We start from the raw sequence: 20,691 nt of genomic DNA on the forward strand, positions 1-20,691 counted from the left end.
CAGGTACCTACTAGCTCACACGTAGCTAGTGGTTACCGTATTGGACAGCAGAGATCTAGAACATTTTCATCTTCACAGAAAGTTCATTTAAGAACAGTATTAAAGAAAGTATCATGGGAGGACAGGGTTTGCTTTTGTTTATTAAGCTTTAGGGTTTTTTGGAGTTAAAAATGTGAGCTTTGAATTATTTATCCTAATGAGATGAGCTTTGTGATTTACTATCTGTGGATCAAGCTTGTCATGTTCACACTCGCCCTAATCTTTTTTTAGTCTCTCTGGCTCTGTATAAATCAGTCATACTAGGCTGAGGGTATTTTGGGCTAAGTAATACAAAATTTGCAAATGTGTTTTATGTTGTTAATGTTTAATATCTTTTAAGCCTTAACGATTAATATCTTTTTCCTTGTCGATAGAGGTAATGAGATAATGGCTACCTGGAATTTGAATTAATTGATTGGGGTTATGAAGTTAACAGTTCGAATCCCGATGAACCTCCTGGTCCCAGCAGAACTCTTGGCTCTATTTTGAAGTTATCTCAGCCTCAGCTTTCCTTCAGCCTCTAAAACCCTTACTTAACGTCAGGACTGTCAGCTCAGTGCCTTGCTGAATGGTCTCACACTTGTGTCACTCCTCTGGACCACTCACTCACTGTCTTACATTATTTGCTAATTCATTTATGATTACCCAATACGATTACCCTTAACTAGATTATGAGCTCCTTGAAAGTAGGAAACCCTGTTTTGTATTTAACCTGTAATTTTAGAAATTAAGAACTGAAAGAGGCTTTAGAGATAATCGTGTCAAATATTTTCATTTTACAAATGAAGAACATGACAGGCTAAGTTGCCCATTACTGGAGAACTAGGACTAGAGAACTTGGATAGCTTCCTGGCAAGCTGTCTCCTTAATTAGCTGATTTTAAAGTTTAAACTGAAGCAAGTCCTAAGCACAACTGTTGGTTGAATCTATTTTGTGTGTAAACTATGTCAGTGTACAACAAAGTTATTTATAACTACTGATTTCAACACACGATATTTCCTGTTTGTTTCTTATGACACATTCTTAGGGGCAGATTGTATTCTATTTTTGGAGATACAGCATTTGATCTTGAAAAGGCATTTTTGGTTTTAGACTGAAATAGATTGGTTTCTCAGGTTAAATAAATACTCAGGGTTTTTATTTTCATGTATTGCGTTTGGTAATAGTGACACATGCAATGTGTCATGGGGTTGCAGTATTCATTTATTGAAACTAATAGTGTTGAGTTTCTATGAGCTATGAATTCTGATCTCTACTTTCATATTCCAGTTCCAGTTTCAATATTATTATTGTGTACACACACATGCATGCCGGCACATACACACACACACACACACACACACACACACACACACACAGGAATACTAAGAACAGCATACTTCCCTACATATAGACAAGACTTTCTAGGGTATATGAACTGTTCCCTGAAATTCATTTTTATTCTCTGTAGTCATTGGCAAAGTGTACATTAGGTATTTATAAGGTAATTGTTATTAGACAGGATGCTTTTGCTTCTCAGAAGTATTACTGGTTTATTTCTGTGGTAGCATATGCTTGTAGTGGGCATGGACCAGACCAGCTGAGGCTTTTTTGCGGACTGTGTTGTTTCCCCACAGGGTCAGAATACCTCCCCTCCTCCTTCCTTCTTCCAAGAACTGACATCAGTTTCAGAAGGGAGTCATTGCTTGTGAATCAAGACTTTAAGTATAGGCTTTCTTCTTTCCACGGGCAGCTCTGTCCTCTGCAGTTGCTCTTGGGTGGAGTGCGCGTGTGTGTGCATGTGCGCGTGCGTGTGCACCGTGTGTTTGCTTGCAGCGTTTGGATCTGTGCAGTGGCGGCACACTGGCTTTCTACACATCCTTTGTAGAGTGACAGCACGTGTGGAGGGGCTGGCAGCCTGTGAAACAGTTTTTTTGGTCTTCCTCCTCCTCTCAACCTCACTCCCTCCCTAGATCTGGTGACATTACAGAGATAAATGTGCTGGCTAGGAAAACAGCAGAAGGAATTGACTGTCTGCCAAAAATGTGCAGCATGAAGCCAAGCTGGCTGCTCAGGCTTGCTTCCTTGATCTCTTATTGTGTGTGTAGTCTGTGAGCCCAGGGCTTTCCTTGTGGAGCATTACGTCACTGTGTTCTCCACCCTCAGGACACTGCCTTTTCTTTTGACAAGCTACTGTCCTCAGGCTTCAAACTTGTTAAACACTTAAGGCTTTATTTATACTGTTACGGAGGTAATATTGAAGATGAAATATATTAGTGTCTGAAAGAGACATTTTATTTTATTTTTTTTTAGCATCTTCATTGGAGTATAATTGCTTTACAATTGTGTGTCAGTTTCTGCTTTATAACAAAGTGAATCAGCTATAACATACATATATCCCCATATCTCCTCCCTCTTGTGTCTCCCTCCCATCCGCCCTATCCCACCCCTCTAGGTGGTCACAAAGCACTGAGCTGATCTCCCTATGCAGCTGCTTCCCACTAGCTATCTGTTTTACATTTGGTAGTGTATATATGTCCATGCCACTCGCTCACTTTGTCACAGCTTACCCTTCCCTCTCCCTGTGTCCTCAAGTCCATTCTCTACATCTGCTTCTTTATTCCTGTCCTGCCCCTAGGTTCTTCAGAACCTTTTTTTTTTTTTAGATCCCATATATATGTGTTAGCATACAGTATTTGTTTTTCTCTTTCTGACTTACTTCACTCTATTTGACAGACTCTAGGTCCATCCACCTCACTACAAATGACTCAGTTTCATTTCCTTTTATGGCTGAGTAATATTCCATTGTATATATGTGCCACATCTTTATCCAGTCATCTTTCGATGGATGCTTAGGTTGCTTTCATGTCCTGGCTATTGTAAATAGAGCTGCAGTGAACATTGTGGTACATGACTCTTCTTGAATTATGGTTGAAAGAGACATTTTAATTTGATGTAATATCCACTTGGGCATGTGTGGGCATGTGCTCATGTGTTCTGGACAACCTTAGGGTGGTGTAGAGAAGTAAGGTCCTGGTAACTACCTGAAATTATTACATCACTTTAAAAAATCTGTTCTTCAGGGCTTCCCTGGTGGCGCAGTGGTTGAGAGTCTGCCTGCCGATGCAGGGGACACGGGTTCGTGCCCCGGTCTGGGAAGATCCCACATGCCACGGAGCGGCTGGGCCCGTGAGCCCTGGCCGCTGAGCCTGCGCGTCCGGAGCCTGTGCTCTGCAACAGGAGAGGCCACAACAGTGAGAGGCCTGCGTACTGCAAAAAAAAAAAAAAAAAAAAATCTATTCTTCAGGAAGAGGCATATCGTCTCAAATGACTTCGAAGACAGTTCAGAGACGTACTCATTTTTAACTGTTGATCTTCATTGCAGATAGACATTTCTAGGACAAGTGATTTCATTTACTTTGTTGAATTAAAGAAGATAATATGAGATCTGGAAGTTTGGGGTTCTTATTTTCAAGACTACTAATGAAATTGAGTATCTAGATTGTGTAAAATGTGATTTTAGAGAAAAAAATTAGCTTTTTGTTCTTTTCCATAGTTTGGTGAGACTGTTTAAATCCATGTCTAAAGAAAATGGTTTTAGCTATTAATTAAAGATTTATATAGTCCTTTAAAAAAATAAGATGAGGTCCTACTTTTTATCATTTTAGAAAAGCATTATTTTAAATAGGTTCATTTGGGTGCCTTTAACCATAGTATTTTCATTGTATTTGTTCCTTATCATGTGTTACCCTGTATTGTAATGTATTTTTAATGTGTATGTTCTGGTTTTACAACTAGATTGTGAGACCCAGAAGCAGGGAACTAGTTTTGTTACACCTTGTTTCTCCAGCATCGAATTTGGTGTCCTTATGCATAATAGATGGTACGGACAATAGTATGTAGAGGTAACATTGAAGATGAGAATTGTGTGAGGTGATTTTACTAGCTGACTGTCTAAGTCAGCTAAGGCTTCCATTGAAGAATACCATAGACTGGGTGGCTTAAAAAATAGAAATTTCTTTTCTCACAGTTCTGGAGGCTGAAGTCTGAGATCAAGGTGCCAGCAGGGTTGGTTTCTCCTGAGGCCTCTCTCCCTGGCTTGCAGATGGCCACCTTCTTGCTGTGTCTCACATGGCCTTTCCTCTGGGCACACCGCCCTGGTGTCTCTTCCTGCTCTTACAACACACCAGACCTCTATGATTAGGGACCCACTCTTGTAACCTCACTTAACTTTACCTCCTTAAGAGTCCTATCTCCAGATACAGGTGTCCCATTGAGGGTTAGAGTTTAACATATGAATCCTGGAGGGATACAGTTCAGTCCAGAACACTGGCCTGAAGATAGATATGCCAAGTTATTAAGGTATGAGATAACACACTTTGCTGTACACCTGTAACTAACACATCATTGTTAGTCAACTATACTCCAGTATAAAATAAAAACTAAAAAAAAAAAGGTATGAGATAACATACCAAGTCAAGATATAGTCAGAAAAACAGAAACCCTGAGAGAATGCAGGATAGGGCATTGATAAAGCAGATGTTGGAGAACTGAAAAGCACAGTGGGAACACTGAAGATGATAACTTCCATAAGCAGCTACCACTCCTAAGGCTGGGATAACAAAACAAAAGGAAGAGATTTGGATTATTAGAACCTAGAAACTTGGAGGAGGGGCCCCATGGAGCTGGAGTTCAGACCTATGAGGAGGGCCCACTGCTTGGTTGCTTTTAAAAGCTTGGAGAGGGCTTCCCTGCTGGTGCAGTGGTTAAGAATCTGCCTGCCAGTGCAGGGGACACGGGTTCGAGCCCTAGTCCGGGAAGATCCCCCATGCCTCGGAGCAGCTAAGCCTGTGCGCCACAACTACTGAGCCTGTGCTCTAGACCCCGTGAGCCACAGCTCCTGAAGCTCACTTGCCTAGACCCCTGCAACAAAAGCAGCCACCACAATGAGAAGCCTGCACACCACAACAAAGAGTAGCCCCCGCTCGCCCCAACTAGAGAAAGCCTGCACAGAGCAATGAAGACCCAACCCAGCCAAAAATAAATAAATAAAATAAATTTATAAAAAATAAAAGCTTGGAGAGGTGCCCGACAGAGTTGGGGTGCAGACCTCCCAAGAGGATAGAGGATATACATTGTCCTGCTGCTGATGAGGCTGATCCTGAGAGAGCTGGAAGAAGCTGAAGACGGCAGATGACTGTTGCTGCTGGGAAAGGACCAATGCTAGGATGGCATTGGCAGGAACAGGAGACAGACCAGAAGGAGCAAGTCCACTCTTTTGTCTTTACCTTCTGGTCTCCCTCTAGCACCCTGACTGGTGGAGCCTAATGGGAAGGCAGCTGAGCAAGGAGAAACGAAGTGTGCATTCTGAGCGCAGCATCACAAAGCAGCCTAAGGGTGAGATCGGAATTGAGAGACAACAGCTTTCTAGCTGGCACAGGTACTACTGGTGGAGTCAGCTTCTCTCAAATTCAGTTGGCAGCATGTGTCAGAAATCTTAGAAATGTGCACCCCTTTGACCCAGCAATTCCAGTTCAAGAAATATATCCTAAAAAAAAAAAAAATATATATATATATATATATATATATATATATATATCTCTCTCCTAAGGAAGCAATCCCAAAGGTGAGCAAAGATGTATGTACAAGGATATTTGATTACAGTATTGGATATAATAAAATATTAGAAGCATTAGATGTTCATGTATATGGGATTGGTTAGATTATCTTAAAACATGTAATGAATGTTATATAGGCATTAGAAAGATGATGTTGATTTAGATTTATTGTGGAAATAAATTTAACAAAAAGCAGATTGTACGTCATATGTAATATGAGCCTATTTATGTCTTTTGTTTAAAAAAAACCTGTATATATAGGGAAAGCTGAGAACAATGTACATGAAAAGAGGCAGCACAGTGTCAGGTTGAAGAGTGTGGGCCCTGAAGCCAGTATGCCTGGGGTTTGTATAATATCTGGCTCTGCCCCTTTTTATGACCGAGGATACGTTAATCTTTCTAGGGATCTGTTTTCTCATCTGGAAAATGGTGGTAATAGTACCTACCCCATAGGGTGGTTGTTAGGTGTAAAAGTGTTAGTACTATAAAGTATATATGACAGTGTTTTGGTTGCTCAGTAAATGGTAGGTACTGTAGGGGAGGAAGAGAAAGACTAGGGAGAATTTAACTGTCTCTTCTCTCTTTCTTAGCTAATTTTTAAAATGAGAATATAATGATTTTATTATTAGGGTAAACAATAAAGTTTTCTATTAAAACTTTATTATTTCTATTAAAAGTTTTCTAGTTTCTATTAAAACTAAAAATGAGGAAGCTGACAAATATATAATAAGTATTCTTGTTTACTTCTGGAAGTCCTAGAACCCCAGGGTGCTTTGTATGTAGGAGAGCATTTCCCACTGCAGCCTCCATGCTGAGGCTGGTCTCCTAACAGCCTCCTTCCTCCTGTGGGGCAGGTTTACTCAGATACCCAGGGACAACCTTCTGACTGGGCTCCTTGAGTGGGCTCTCTTACCTCTGCCCTGCTCTGTGAAGAAACAAACTGAAGTTCCCTCACTTTTTTTTTTTAATTACTGAAAAATCGCTCACTTCTGTTTTTCATGTGGAGTACAAGTTTCAACATCTTTATTGTAGCATGGAAACAGTCTTAGAACTGAGTGTTACACAGTTCTTCAAAGTCCTTTTACCGGCCACCTCTTTATCCACATTCCAGCCGCCTTCCACATTTCTTTTTTTTTTTTTTTTTTTGCGGTACGCAGGCCTCTCGCTGCTGTGGCCTCTCCCCTTGCGGAGCACAGGCTCCGGATGCGCAGGCTCAGTGGCCAGGGCTCACGGGCCCAGCCGCTCCGTGGCATGTGGGATCCTCCCGGACCGGGGCACGAACCCGTGTCCCCTGCATTGGCAGGCAGACTCTCAACCACTGTGTCACCAGGGAAGCCCCCTCCACATTTCTTGACCCTCTCTCAATACCCTCTCTTGGTTTTTTAGGCAGACAGTTTGCCTTCCTCGTTTACCAAGACCCTAATGTGCTGTGCTGAAACAGAAGGGCTCTTTAGCCTTTTAGTTACAATTAGGAACCTGCTGTGGCTTCTACATTTTTGTTTTCCTTACCCGCTCCTTAATCATTCCCTCAGAGTAGGAAAAAGGGGTAAAAGATTGATTCCTTTTTTTTTTTTAACTTAGTTATTTTTGGCTGCACCAGGTGGTTTGCGGGATCTTAGTTCCCTGACCAGGGATTGAACGCAGGCCCACGTCAGTGAAAGCGCCGTGTCTTAACCACTGGACTGCCAGGGAATTCCCAAAGATTGATTTCTTACTGCTGCGAATAATGCTTCTCTTTGAAGAAGGCAGGAGAGGATGACTGGTCAGCTTTAGTTTTAAGTATGTAAGTTTAAATCCTGCCACACCATATTATTAGTGAATGGTATCACTGTTTACCAATAATGGAAACTCAACCTTTCCCATCTGTAAGGTCTTTCTTTCTTTTAAAAAATTATTTTATTTTTAGGTTGTTTACTTGAGTGACTTAGTTGAAGCTGTTGACTAGAGTTAATACTCTAATGAATAGATTCAGACTTATCTACCTGACTGAATAACTTAATTACTTTACTAGTCATGTATAGCCTTTGACAATGTTTTTTATCTTTGATAAAATTAGTATATAATGTTTTTTTGAAGATCCCTTCCAATTCCAAACACCGTGATTCTGGTAGTAGCAGAGCACTACCTGTTCTGTCAGATATGTGTCAGTTATTATTTTTGGTAAGGACTTGAGGAAATGATGCTTTTTGCCAATTTGTTTAAGTGCTACTTGTTTTAGACCTTAGTTTGGCCAGAATAAATGCCTATAATTGCAGTCTCTTAAAAATGTAAGGGAACACAAAAGTCTTGTTGAACATCTTGCGTCGTGTAAACCATCACTTCTGTATATTTTTAGCATAGAAAATATTCTTTTGCTAATACTGTTATACTCAGGTACCACTAAAGTTTTTTTTAAGTGCTAAATGTGTGTGTGCAGAAAGACTTAAAAACTTAATGCAGTCTTGCAAATAAATAACATATATAGAAAATCTGTAAGCCCATGGAAAATTTTTATCACCATGCCTTTCTGGGGGTGTCAAAACAAAACAAACATTTGCCCTGACTTAAAAAGTGGTGGTCATTTAACAAAGGTAAACTTTGAAGGATAGATACAGTTTTGAAAAGGAATATAAGAAGTCAGAGTTTTTAGGTGCTTCTTATGTTTGAGTTACACACCCAATAACTTTATCTCATTTTATCTTCGTGATAACTTGAAAGGTAGGTATGTTGTACCGTTTTACACCAAAATGTTAAGTAACTTGGCCAAAGTGATGCCGTAGTAGGAGCCCAGTCTGTCCCTAAGCTGTACTGAGTTGATTCTTAGAGGCAGGGATACAAAGGACTTTGAGGGATGGGGTAAAATAACCTGGAGAAAGAGCATTAAGTATGATCTTTGAAGACAAGTGAGTAATTGGAAGTAGAGGAAGATAGTGTGAGGAAGGTAGTTTGGTGTATGGTGGAGGGAATGGAATACCAGCCGGCAGGAGTTGGTATGTGTTGTGTAAGTTTTGAGCCAGGCGAGTAACTGGATGAAAAAAAGTATTTTAGGGGGATTAATCTGGTAGTAGTGTGCAGAAACAAAGAGTAGAGAGAGTCAGTCCGTGTAGAAGATTGTATATGGTGATATGACTGTGAATTAGGGGAGAGCCATAGGTATAGAAAAGAAACTGAAATAGGAAGGAAAGGCCCACAAAGGAAAGGAGAGGCAGTAATAACTTGGCAGTATCATATTTGGATGAATGAGGAAATTGATACATAGTGATATATCTGACAAACTGAAAGTGGAGCTTTCAAATAACTGATGAATATGTGAAAGAAAGACAACTCTTTACTGTTTCTTAGCATAGAATTTAAATCCAGCAAATAAGCATATTATCATTTTTGATGTCACCTCTGATTAAGAAATAGAAAATTGTTATAGTATCTTGACAGATGATTACTTTCTCATCTAAATGTACAGTAATCTGTATACATAGTAAAAGTGTAAATTGAAATTGATTGTTACTGATCTCATTATATCAGTAATGTATTTTCTTTCACCAGTGATCTTGTTATGGTATCTAAGTGTAGAAGTTATTGAATGAACTCATAATAATAAAAGAACTCAATTTAGTACCCCTATTAAAGCTTTGTAATGGCTAATGGATTATGTTGGAACTGATTAAAATTATGCAAGATTACCTTATTGTAGACTGTAAATAGTAGAAAATGGACTCTTTTCCAGGCCATTCATGTTGTTTTATTATTATATATCTTTTATGACTGTATGCTGTTGAGGAAAAGATTATCCTAAAAGAATGTTTAAAAAGCAGCCACAGAGTACTTAATAGCCTATGAGGTGCTGAAGAATTTAAAGAGATTAAATCCTACCCAAGTTATGTCTCCCCTGAAGGTTATCGATTCTTGGAGGAAAGGCTTTGAGGAAGTAGCTAATAAACCTATTTGGAGCTAAGCATGATTTTGTTGTATTTTAATTTCAGCAAGTGCTTAGTACATACTGTGTACAGGCACTTAACGAGATGAATTAAGAGGTCTAGGGTGATTTCTGCTTACCTAGGGTTGTCTTTCTGGAAAAGATGAAGGCAGATTGGATTCTAAGCTGTTGGAAAGGATTTGGAAGGAGCATGAGTTCACCCAAGGCCGTTGGTAGTGAAGGAATGAAGAACTGGGTGAAACCGAGAGGAGGACTTGCCTGACTGGAAGAGGGACAGTGTATGTTAGAATGTCCAGCTTTTTCAACAGTGTATAAATGCCTTCCAACAACGCATTGATTTCCTAAAGTGAACTGTTATGGGCAGTTTGCTTCTCTTCTAATATTGGAAAAAACGAATCGTGCAAACATCCTCTCAAAAGGCTTGCTTTTGAATTTTTTTTTTTTTGTGTGTGTAAGTGGTTAATGTGAAAAGTGAAACCAATTTAATTGGTTTCTAATTATTTTGTGTGGATTTTTTGTATTTACTGACATTTATAAGTGCTTTAAAAATGTGAGTCCTGATTCTTTTTTTGTCTTCTCAAATTTTTATGTTACATTACAGTGCTTACCAAACAGTAGTATTTACCAGACTTCTTATGCTTTGGATAGTATTTTGAAAAGGTAGCAATATTTGCTTTCCGTGTGCTCTGTCACTGAGCAACATTTTGGTTTCCTTCACTATACCATACCTAAGAATAGTTCAGTTTTCGTCTTTTCTAAGCTAAGACTTACCTCCTCTTTATCCTTTGGGTACTTATTATATATAATAGAGCCATTTTTTTAGCTTTATTATATATAACAGTACTTCAGCAGTAGATATTATCAACTAATAAATGATATCTCTGCTGAAAGTTATTTAAATTTCAAGTTGTGTGAAATAAATATCCATTGAAGAAAGTTAATTTGCAGTTAAATTTATTTTACTTGATTATAATTGCAGTAGAAGAAACAGGATAAACAAATAGATCTGAACCACTAGAAAAATTCAAAGAGGTAGGTGAGGGCTGTGGTTTTAGGAAAAGTTAAATGTAAGGAAGAGAAATTCAGTGGGTAGATTTGAGAGGAGCTTATGGTGGTTCAGAAACTGGCTGGATCACACAGTGGTCAGAAAGAGGTTTCAGCTTGAGACTGGTGCTTGTTTGATAGACTTTTATTCTTAGACTTGTTTTACAAGAAAATTGTTAAGGCATAAGGGTGAGCTATTTTTATGTAATTGGATTAAAAGGTAACCAACTTCGGTGTAGGTACAGTGAGAATAAAATGCCTAATGGTTAAATTTAATAACCATAATTTGTTATTAGTAATTAAAAACGTTTTCATTTTGGGGAGAGTTAAAACTATATTTCTAAGTCTTAATTACTGCACTCAAAGTTAACATAATAAGGGGTTCCACAGGAACAGTTAAAAGATACAGGTTTTCAAGATGAGGACAAATTATAGTAGTTGCTTCTCACCTTTATCAATTTTGACCTTATTACTTCAATCATCTGACTTGTGAGAATATGAAAAATCATAGCACTTAATTTTTTTGTTTATTTTTTATTGTAAAATTTACATAAAATTTATTTTAAACATTTTTTAGTGTACAATTCAGTGGCATTGAGTATATTAACAGTGTTTTATTTTAAAAAATGTTTATTTATTTATGGCTGCGTTGGGTCTTTGTTGCTGCTCATGGGCTTTCTTTAGTTGCAGCGAGCGGGGGCTGCTCTTTGTTGAGGTGCGTGGGGTTCTCATTGTGGTGGCTTCTCTTGTTGTGGAGCATGGGCTCTAGGCACGTGGGCTTCAGTAGTTGTGGCATGCGGGCTCAGTAGTTGTGGCTCGCGGGCTCTAGAGTGCAGGCTCAGTAGTTGTGGCGCACGGGCTTAGTTGCTCTACGGCATGCGGGATCTTCCCGGACCAGGGATTGAACCCGTGTCCCCTGAATTGGCAGGCGGATTCTTAACCACTGCGCCACCAGGGAATTCCCTTCACAGTGTTTTAAAGCCATCACCACTATCCATTTCCAGAACTTTTTCATCATCTTAAGTATGTACTCATTAAACAGTGACTCCCCATTCTCCCCTTCTTCCCAGCTTCTGGTAACCTCTATTCTACTTTCTGTATGAATTTAACCACTCTAGGTACCCCATACAAGTAGAATCATACAATATTTTTCCTTTTTGTGATTTGCCACTTGATTTTTTAAAAAATGAGTTGCAACAATTATAGTTGAACATTAAGTTTTTTATATAATGTTTTTATAGTGCTTTATAGATATTTCGTATTTAAGTCTAAGAACGATATGACCATTATTATTGCTTAATGCATGTTTGAGTATTATAGGGAGTCTTATATGAATTACGTACTTCTTTCATACTCTTAACATTGGCTCTGCTAACTTGTCTCAATCATTTCTAGTGGTCATAAAACGAGAATTTGTAGCTTTTAAGAAGTCACAAATCTTTATTGCCTGATAGTCTGTGACAGGATCTCTTAGAGGTTTCTGAAATCATAAGTCTAAGTGCAGGGTTTTTTTCCTTGAAAATTCGGGTGGTCACAATTCCAGAATTTATCATTCAGGTCAGTCTTGAAAGAAATAATTGCAACAAAACAGATTCTTGATTATCCTTTATGTCAGTGTTTAAGAACAGAGACAACATAAAGGTGGATTTGAGGTCCTCAGAAGATATTAGAAGATGAAGACAGTGACAGGTATATAGTGGATTAAAAAATTAACGTCAAGTCTGGGAAAAATTAAAATTGGACTTTAATAAAGATGGGAATATCTCAGATAATGTGTCTCAGCATTTAGAAAATGTCATTATATTTAAGATTGTCTAAATGATTGTGTCCAAAATTTATTTTCTTTCATGGCGTAACCTCATGTAATAGAGATCATTGGGCAAAATTTTTGCTGTTCTTTTTTTAATCAAAGTTATTTCCAAAAACTCAAGTCAGAATGCTACTCAACCATCTGTCTACTAATGGGAGCATCTACTGTGTATTTGGCTCAGTGCTGCCATCCAGTGATTATTGTGGAGATCTCAACGTGGTGCTTAAGGCAGCCTAGGGCAACCCATGACACAGGGTACAATTTAAGTGCCTCCTGCCACAAATCTCCCCCTACTTTTGAGAAATTGAATGGCAGTAGGTTGCTGTGACCGAAATCTTACTTAGTTATTGAGGTCATGAAATCACTTGGTGAGATTACTTTGAAACAGTAGAGCATTTTTATATTATTAAGATTATTATTGAGCTGTGCATAGCTTCATCAGGCTCATAACCAACTCATAGTTCTTTCTGAGATACTGTTTTTCTTATTATTACCAGTTTTTCAAGGTACTTTGATTAATGTATTGAACACTTCTCAAATGCATATTACATGCTAGGCACTGTTCTTAGTACTAGGAATACAGTCCTCAACAAACAGAAGTCAGAGTCTTCATGGAGTTTACATTTAGTGGGGGACAAATGATAAGATACACATACACACACAATATTTTAATTAGTGAAAAGAGTTAAGAAGAAAAAATAAAGGCAGGGGTTTATGAATTATTGTAGCTGGTGAGTTGCTTTGAATTGTTGGAGTGGCCACAGAAAGCCTTACTGAGAAGGTGACTTTTGCGTAGAGGAAGGATCTAGGGAAGAGCATTCCAGATAGAAGGAAAGCAAATGCAAAGGCCTGGAACAGTTGACTTGTAAAGAAAGAGCAAGCAAGGGGGCTGGAGTAGAAAGTGAGAGGGAGAGAGCAATAAGAGATTAGGTCAGAGAGGCCACTGTGGGCTTGTGTGCGGGGGTACAGATCACATGGGGCCTTTAAGCTGGAAGTGCTTGGGCTGGATGGAGAGTTTGGGGCACCAAGCGACTGTTCTGATTTACCTTCTAACAGGCTCACTCTGGCTTCTGTGTTCAATGGTGTGTAAAGTCATTTGCTACAATTTTTTTTCTTGTTTTATTAGCTGTAGGAGTAGGTTTACTTTATATAGATATGAGAATAATCAGATATAAGGACTACGTTTGGACAGTTCTGGGAACAAGTGATTATATTGCATATTGTGTATCTCTATACATATTTTAAAAGACTTTACTCATGGATTATCAATTGTTCTTATTTTATCTTTGTGATACAGGATAATTGAAATCAGCTGGTAAGAGTTTTACTTGGAAAATGTTATGAATATCACTACCCCAGTACATTTCAGGTTCAAATCTTACAGTGAGCACAATGTAGTGTTAGCTTTTCTCACTGATTTTCATGCTCAGTGATATTTTGGGAATGAGAATGATCTGGAGTTGTAAGTTTTTACGCACTTCACGATATGGTTAGGCATATGCTAAAACAAATCACACAGTTAACTGATTAGCAGTTCTATTTGATCAACACAGAAAACCTCAGATTTATTTTGTAACCTAGATGATTTATTTAAACCACTTTTTTGCTTCTAGTTCATCAGCTAAAATGACTCATCCTCAAAGTACTGTTACTCTTTCCCAAATTGCACTTAAAAAATGCCCTGAAAATAATTTTTTTTAAAACCCTGAAATTATCAATTAGTTAAAATATCACGATCACTGTTGGTAATAGTATTTCTTTATGGATTCAGTTTTGTTTTGGTAGCTGAAATATTTATTATTTTTATGCTTGGTCCTATGATGTCAAAGAATAAACATCTTCATTGTACAGTGTTTAGTTCAAGGAAATTATGGCTGTACTGCCATGTGTTACTGAAAAGTATCTGTCTGTATAAAATTTGAGTCTGTTTGGACCAATGTCTTTAATTGACTTAACAAATTGCTTTCCAGCCTGTCGTATTTTCACACTGTAAATACCAATACTGTTTCAACTTTTTATTGCTGATAATAATCGAATTGTTTTGTGTAGGGAGTAGGCAAGGTCTAAGACTGTTGTTGTTTGATAAGTACCAGAATAACTGAGTTACACTGCCTGCACAGCTCCAAGTTAACCATGCAGCCAGTGTGTCTAAATCACTGCCCACCCCTTTCCCCCAACTTTAATGAAAGACTTGAATGAACTCAATTATTTTGTTTGAGGTAGACAAAATCTAGTAATATGGAGCAGTGATCATATATTAAAAATATTAACGGCAGAAATATTACAGGGAACATACAGGAACATATGGGGATAGTTTTGGTAAAGATTTCTTAGGTATGATTTTAAATAACATTTCTGCCATTAAGAACTTTATTGTCTGGTTCTAGATGACAAAGATATATGCTTGAAGACACAGATTACTGCATAGTTTTACTTTTTTAAGACTATATTTCCTATACTGAAGAATAGCAATTTGTTTTTCAGACTTCCTCTTTTCTTCATCCTTGCATGTTTGCTTCCTTAAGTATGATCTAATCTATCCCTCAGAAGTAGCAGCAGATTAACTTAATATCTGTTAATTATGTTAACTAAATTTGAGTTATGATACTGTTCCTGCTCTGCCCTGTAGCTTCTTATTGTAACATAGGTTTCTCCAGCTCCACGATTGCAGGTTATACAGGATTCTTTATCTGAACCCAGCTTTGTTTCTTTTTTAGCCAGACTGCTGAAGAGATACACTGCACTTTATGTGAAAGTGGAACCACTAGTCTGCCAGTAGCAGATCCTTACATTGGACTGTGTCCATATCTTCCTAGTGGAGCTACTTTTCCATACTCTTATCCCTATTTTAAAAAGAGGGTGGGTAGGGAGAGACCCAGGAAGACAAGTTGATACACAATCCTTGATCTTTACCACTTCTCAGATGATTGTTGTTCTCTTATGGAACAAGTTCTGACATGAAGTTCTTCCCACCATGAGCTCTGATTGTGTGTGTGTGCGGGCGGGTGGTGGGGAGAGCTGTCATTTACCAATATTCTTTTCTCTAAAACTTAAAGTTTTTGCAGAACTTTCCTATCTTGGGCACAGTCGTCATTTTCACTTAGTTGAACACATGTATATGATTCTTCTAAGATCATGCTTTCCCAGCTTTTTGACTTCTTTTATTGTCTTCAGTTTTACTTTCTTCTGCTTTCAACTGGAATGTAAAACTCCTTGAAAGTGGGAGCTTTGTCTTTCTCACCATTGTATCCTCAATTGTCTAGAATAGTGTTTACTAAATGTTAAAGAATTCATGCACATTTGCCATTTGGGGTTTTCTTTATTAGCAAGAACTTCATACGTAGGAAATCAGAAACTCTAACACTCCTCTGCTAACCACAATCTTTAGTTTTTCTACTTTTCTGTTTCTTTTACTTTCTACTGGACCTTTATTTCCATTTGATCAGGATTCCTATTGGTCCTTAACTCAGACTTTCAGTTTGTCAGGCCCTGTTCTGCTTATGATGTCCAGCCTTAACTTTGTGGCCCACTGTTGTAGAAATATTTGCATTTGCATTCTGGGGAATTCCCACCCTTTAGCTTATCTTGTCTATCTACAGTTCTCTGATTTTGTGAGTCCAAGGCTTCAGAGGTGTTAAGGAAAGTTGTACAACCTTCTTGATTGGAAATACTACACATTGATTCTCTATCTTAGCTTTGTGGTTAGGGCTGATTGACAGTTTTATTTTCCATCACGAAGTGATTCCCTGTCACTTTCCACACAGATTTTCAGACTTTTCTGCTCTGTAAATGCCCAAACCCATACCTATCTACTTCTCTAAGCAAAAACATAGCCTTCTATTTTAGTGAAAATATAGAGGCCACTTTGTAGGGATTTCATCAGCTTTTCTCTTCTGTATTTCAAATTTATTCTATGTTAATACATACTTTGCTGATTCTGTCTTGCCTGAGGAATGTGTGTCCATTTCCATTTTGATAGGAGGTTTTTCTGTTGTTGCTGTTATCTCTGTTCTTAAACCCAGCCAGTCTCACCTCTCAGTTTTCTCTGTCAGTTATCACTTTCTCATGGTCTGTCTAGCCAATCGCTGTCCCACTTATAGCAGGTGATTTTATTTCCTATTTTCCAGAAATAATGAGGCTATTGAAAGTGAACATCCTCGACTTTTCCCTGTTCCCACCATCCCACCTGCAAGCAGTATGCATCTACACCATTCTGTCTGCGAAGGCCAGTCCCTTTACCTGTGCTTACAAATCCATCCTCTTTTCTAAGCCAGTGTTTTCCAATAGAACTTTGTGTAATGATGAAATAGTTCTGTATTTTTGCTGTCCAAAACTGTAGTCAGTAGCCACATGTGACTCTTGGGCAATTTAAATGTAGCTGGTATGACTGAGGGATTAAATTAGTTTTATTTTAAATTTAAATAGCCACATGTTGTAGTGCCTGCCATGTTGAACAGTGTAGCCTAATCCTTACTACATAATATGTTCCTGTTATTTCTTGTTTCTTGAATCTCTTGGACCATGTGTGTCTTCTCTTCCACATTTAAATAGGTTTAGTCTTTCTCATTTGAAATAACTAGAACACATCAAAACCCTTTGTCATTTCCTTTTAGCTATCTCCTGTCTACTCTCCGTCCCTGCATGGCAGCTTGTTGGTTCCTATGACTTCAGTTCTTATCCTGTCACTGAGAAGGGCTCTGTCTTAGTGAGGTCTCCAGCTATTTCTCAGTTGTAGAATCCAGTAGTTACTTTATCTTCCCAACATTGATTTTTGATTGCTCTCTGCTTCTTGAAATTCTTGTGTCATCACTTCTCTTGGTTCTGTTTTGTCTTGGTCCTTTCTGGCCTGCTTTTCCTCTGATGCTTCTAAATGTTGCTGCTCTTCTATCCCGACTTTGTCTCACTTCTCTACTCCCCTCCCTTTACTGTCTACCCCTTCCACCTACTCCACTTACCTCCACCCTCTCACTGGGCATTGTCAGTTATCACCTGCACACTCATGTCTTTTGAATCTATCTCTAGCCTCTTTTCTAAGTTCCAAACTTCACTGTCTAAATCACCATCGGTATTTCTTTCAGAATATTCCAGAGGTACCACAGTCCTCCTCAATAGATGTTCATAATTAAATTTAACTTTCTAATTAAAATATATATTCAGAAAAGTACACAGATTGTAAGTGTATGCCTTAATTCCTAATTAAGATCCATGAAACCATCATCCAGGTCAAGAAAAGTAACATTATTTATACCTCAGAAGCCCCTCTCCAATTCATTACCTCTTTCTTTCTCCCTAAAGGTATAATCACTATCCTGACTTACAATAATATAGAACTATTTTTGAACTTTATATAAATAAAATGATATATTATGTATTCTTCTGGGTCTGTTCTTTCATTTGCTGTTGTTTGTGATATGTTGACTGTAATTTATTTTCATTACTGTTTAATGTTCTACTGTGGCAGGATATAACATAATTTATTTGTGTAACCATTCATTGATAGTTATTTGGGTAGTTTTTATTTGAGTAGATTTTGGTGTTATGAATAATGCTGCTCTGCTCATTTTTGTGTATGCTTTATTATATATTGTGTGTATGTACTTCGTTTGGGTATATAGCCAGGAGTGGAAGTGCAGGATCATATGGTATGCTGTGTTTATTTTTAGTAGTTTTCAGAGTGGTTTTGTCAATTTATATTCCTATCAGCAGGGTAAGAGAGTTTCTTTTGTTCCATTTTCTTACCAATACTTACTATTGCCAGTCTTCATAATTTTAGCCATCCTTGAAGATCTGCTTCCTTGATGGCTAGTGAGGTTGAGCATCTTTTCTTATGTTTATTGGCCACTTGTATATTACATATGTATTTTCTGTTGTAAAGTACCTGTTGAAGTCTTCTGTCTGTCTTTTCCGTATTGACATGTAAGAGTTCTTTGTATATACAGTACTGGATATGAACATTTGTTGGTTAAATGTGAGTTAATATCTTCCATTCTGTGGCTTTGCCTCTTCACTTCTTTAATGGTGTCTTTCTAGTCCTTTTGCGTCCTTCTTACTGTGTTTCCTAACCCAAATCAGTTAGCCAGCAGTTCCTGCCAGTTATACCTTTAAATACCTCTTTTGTCTCTTCTCCAGTCCTTTCATCAGTGCCTTAATGCAGGCCCTTGGTACTCAGGGCCTGGATCATAGATCATATCCCTTCCCATCCATTTCCAACCACGTACAGAGTGACTTTTCTAAACTTCAAATCTTACTCATACCGTTCCTCTGTTAAAATCTTCTTGTGGTGCTTAGAGGCTACAGCATAAAGCTTAAGCCTCATGACCTTGCTTCTACCTTCTTTAGAGGTTACTTCAAGTTTCTACTCCTGGATGAAGTCTTTCCCGACGTTAGTCCCTGGTTCCTTTTCATATTTCTTTTTAAAGAAAGGCTGTGGTTGTCTTTACCACAGGCCCAGTTGTTACGACAGCTTCCTGCTGTTCATCTCTCATTTCACCGCTTGGCTGAGCAGTACTGTTAGTTTGCTTGTGTTGGACATTTTTACGTTGATGTACCATCCAACTCTCTGACTAGTCTATTTCCTTTTCAGGCTTTTTCCTCTGCCAGTCCCTTAAATTTTGATGTTTTGACCTTGGCTTTCTTCTTTCCACCTGTTCTCCATGGGAGAACTCATCAACTGTGATGGCCTTACTGCCATTTTGTACGTGCAGTCAGCCCTCAAGGTATCTGCAGGGTCTGGGTTCCAGATTCAACTGATTAGGATCCACGGTTGGTTGAATTCAAGGATGTGGAACCTGCGGATATGGAGGGCTGACTGTCTGTGACTTCCAGATTTTTATTTCCAGACCACCTTTTCTCTTGAACTCCAGATCCATGGGCATTGCCCCTTTGATGTTTCTTAGGCATTTTAACCTCATTAAGTCCCAAACTAAGCTCATACCTCCCATCTCCCAAATCCATTTCTGTATGATTCTATATTTTCTTTGAACATCCCCTTCAGGTATGCCTGCCTGTCAGATACCTCTGTGAAGCCCTTCCCTGATACCACTTTTCCCTACTTGGTCACTTCTTCCTTTGTTTCCCTATCATAGTACCTGCAAACATCTGTTCTCCCCTGTAGACTAAAAGCATCTTGAGGGGTTTGTATCACTGTCCTGCACAATGCTTAGCATATGTAGTTGAGAGGTGAATGAGAGTACCTCCAACTAAACACACCTGAAATCAGATTCATCATCCCTTTGCTTTCCTCCTGGTTTTCTTCTTTAAAATGACTCACCTTTCACAGTTGATGACATTCCCATCTTTTCAGTTAAGTTAGTCATGTTTAATTCCTATTCTATCACTTCCACAACTAGCTGGTTTCTGAGTCCATAGCTATGTTTTCCTATTCCTTTCCCTTAGCTTTGGTTCAACTTCTTATCTTGTCTTCACCAGACTGTTGCAATCACTGTTTAATTGTTCTACTTATCTTTAGGTTTTCCCCAGTTTGTCTTCGTTATTGCTACTGGAATTATTTTTGTCAAATACAGTTGATCATCTTTTGGTTCAGTAACCTGTTCGTCTTTTCTTCAGGATAAAGTCCAACTTCTTTATAAGACATTCAGTGGCAATCTTAAAGAAGTGGTCTAGTCTTCCTCCCTCCACTCATCACGGAAGCCATATCCTTTAAGCACTAGCCTTGGCAGACTGCAAACCGAAGTTCACCTTGTTTACACTACCTGTATTGCCTTTCTCTCCATCCAGTGCTGTGGAGGAACCTAGAGACCTAGGTTTAAACCTGCTTTTAACAATTACTATCTGTTGTCCTTGGACAAGCTTCTTAAGATACCATAGCAACATGTATTAAGTACTGGCACTTAATGTGTGTTATCTTCCTCGTTCAACCCTTCTCCTCCAAACCACAGTCGCAATTTATCTTTCCCATTTGTACAGAGCTCTTACTGTTACCTTTCATTATGCTTATTAAACATCTTATTTTTCTCCTACATCACATGCCTTTTAAGGGCTGATACTATGATTTCTTGTGCTTAATTCAGTTGAAGTTTTCAATCTTAGGTAATGGATTTGCTTTGCCTAATCCACACTGTATCATTTAGTTTCTAAGTGACCAACATGATTGGGATATGATTTTTTGGACCAAACTTGTCACTATGGGGACTGTTTGTAAAGGCCCAGCCAAAGCAGCTTGGTAAAAACTCACCTACTTTGTTGGAAATTCAGGAGGGGGATACATTTGTCCTAAAATTATATGTAACTCTCGAAGGAATTTACAACTGTAATTGTAATGTCTTTAT

The 20,691-nt window shown here is 38.4% G+C and overlaps 1 protein-coding gene across 2 annotated transcripts in view; it reads left to right on the plus strand.

Annotated features, from left to right (window-relative positions):
* KAT6A (lysine acetyltransferase 6A) overlaps nucleotides 1-20,691 on the plus strand; it is a 110,672-nt gene that overhangs the window by 35,284 nt on the left and 54,697 nt on the right. The window lies entirely within an intron of this gene.

Source organism: Stenella coeruleoalba (genome assembly GCF_951394435.1).
Source record: "Stenella coeruleoalba genome assembly, chromosome: 21".
In the NCBI taxonomy this organism is placed as follows: domain Eukaryota; kingdom Metazoa; phylum Chordata; class Mammalia; order Artiodactyla; family Delphinidae; genus Stenella; species Stenella coeruleoalba.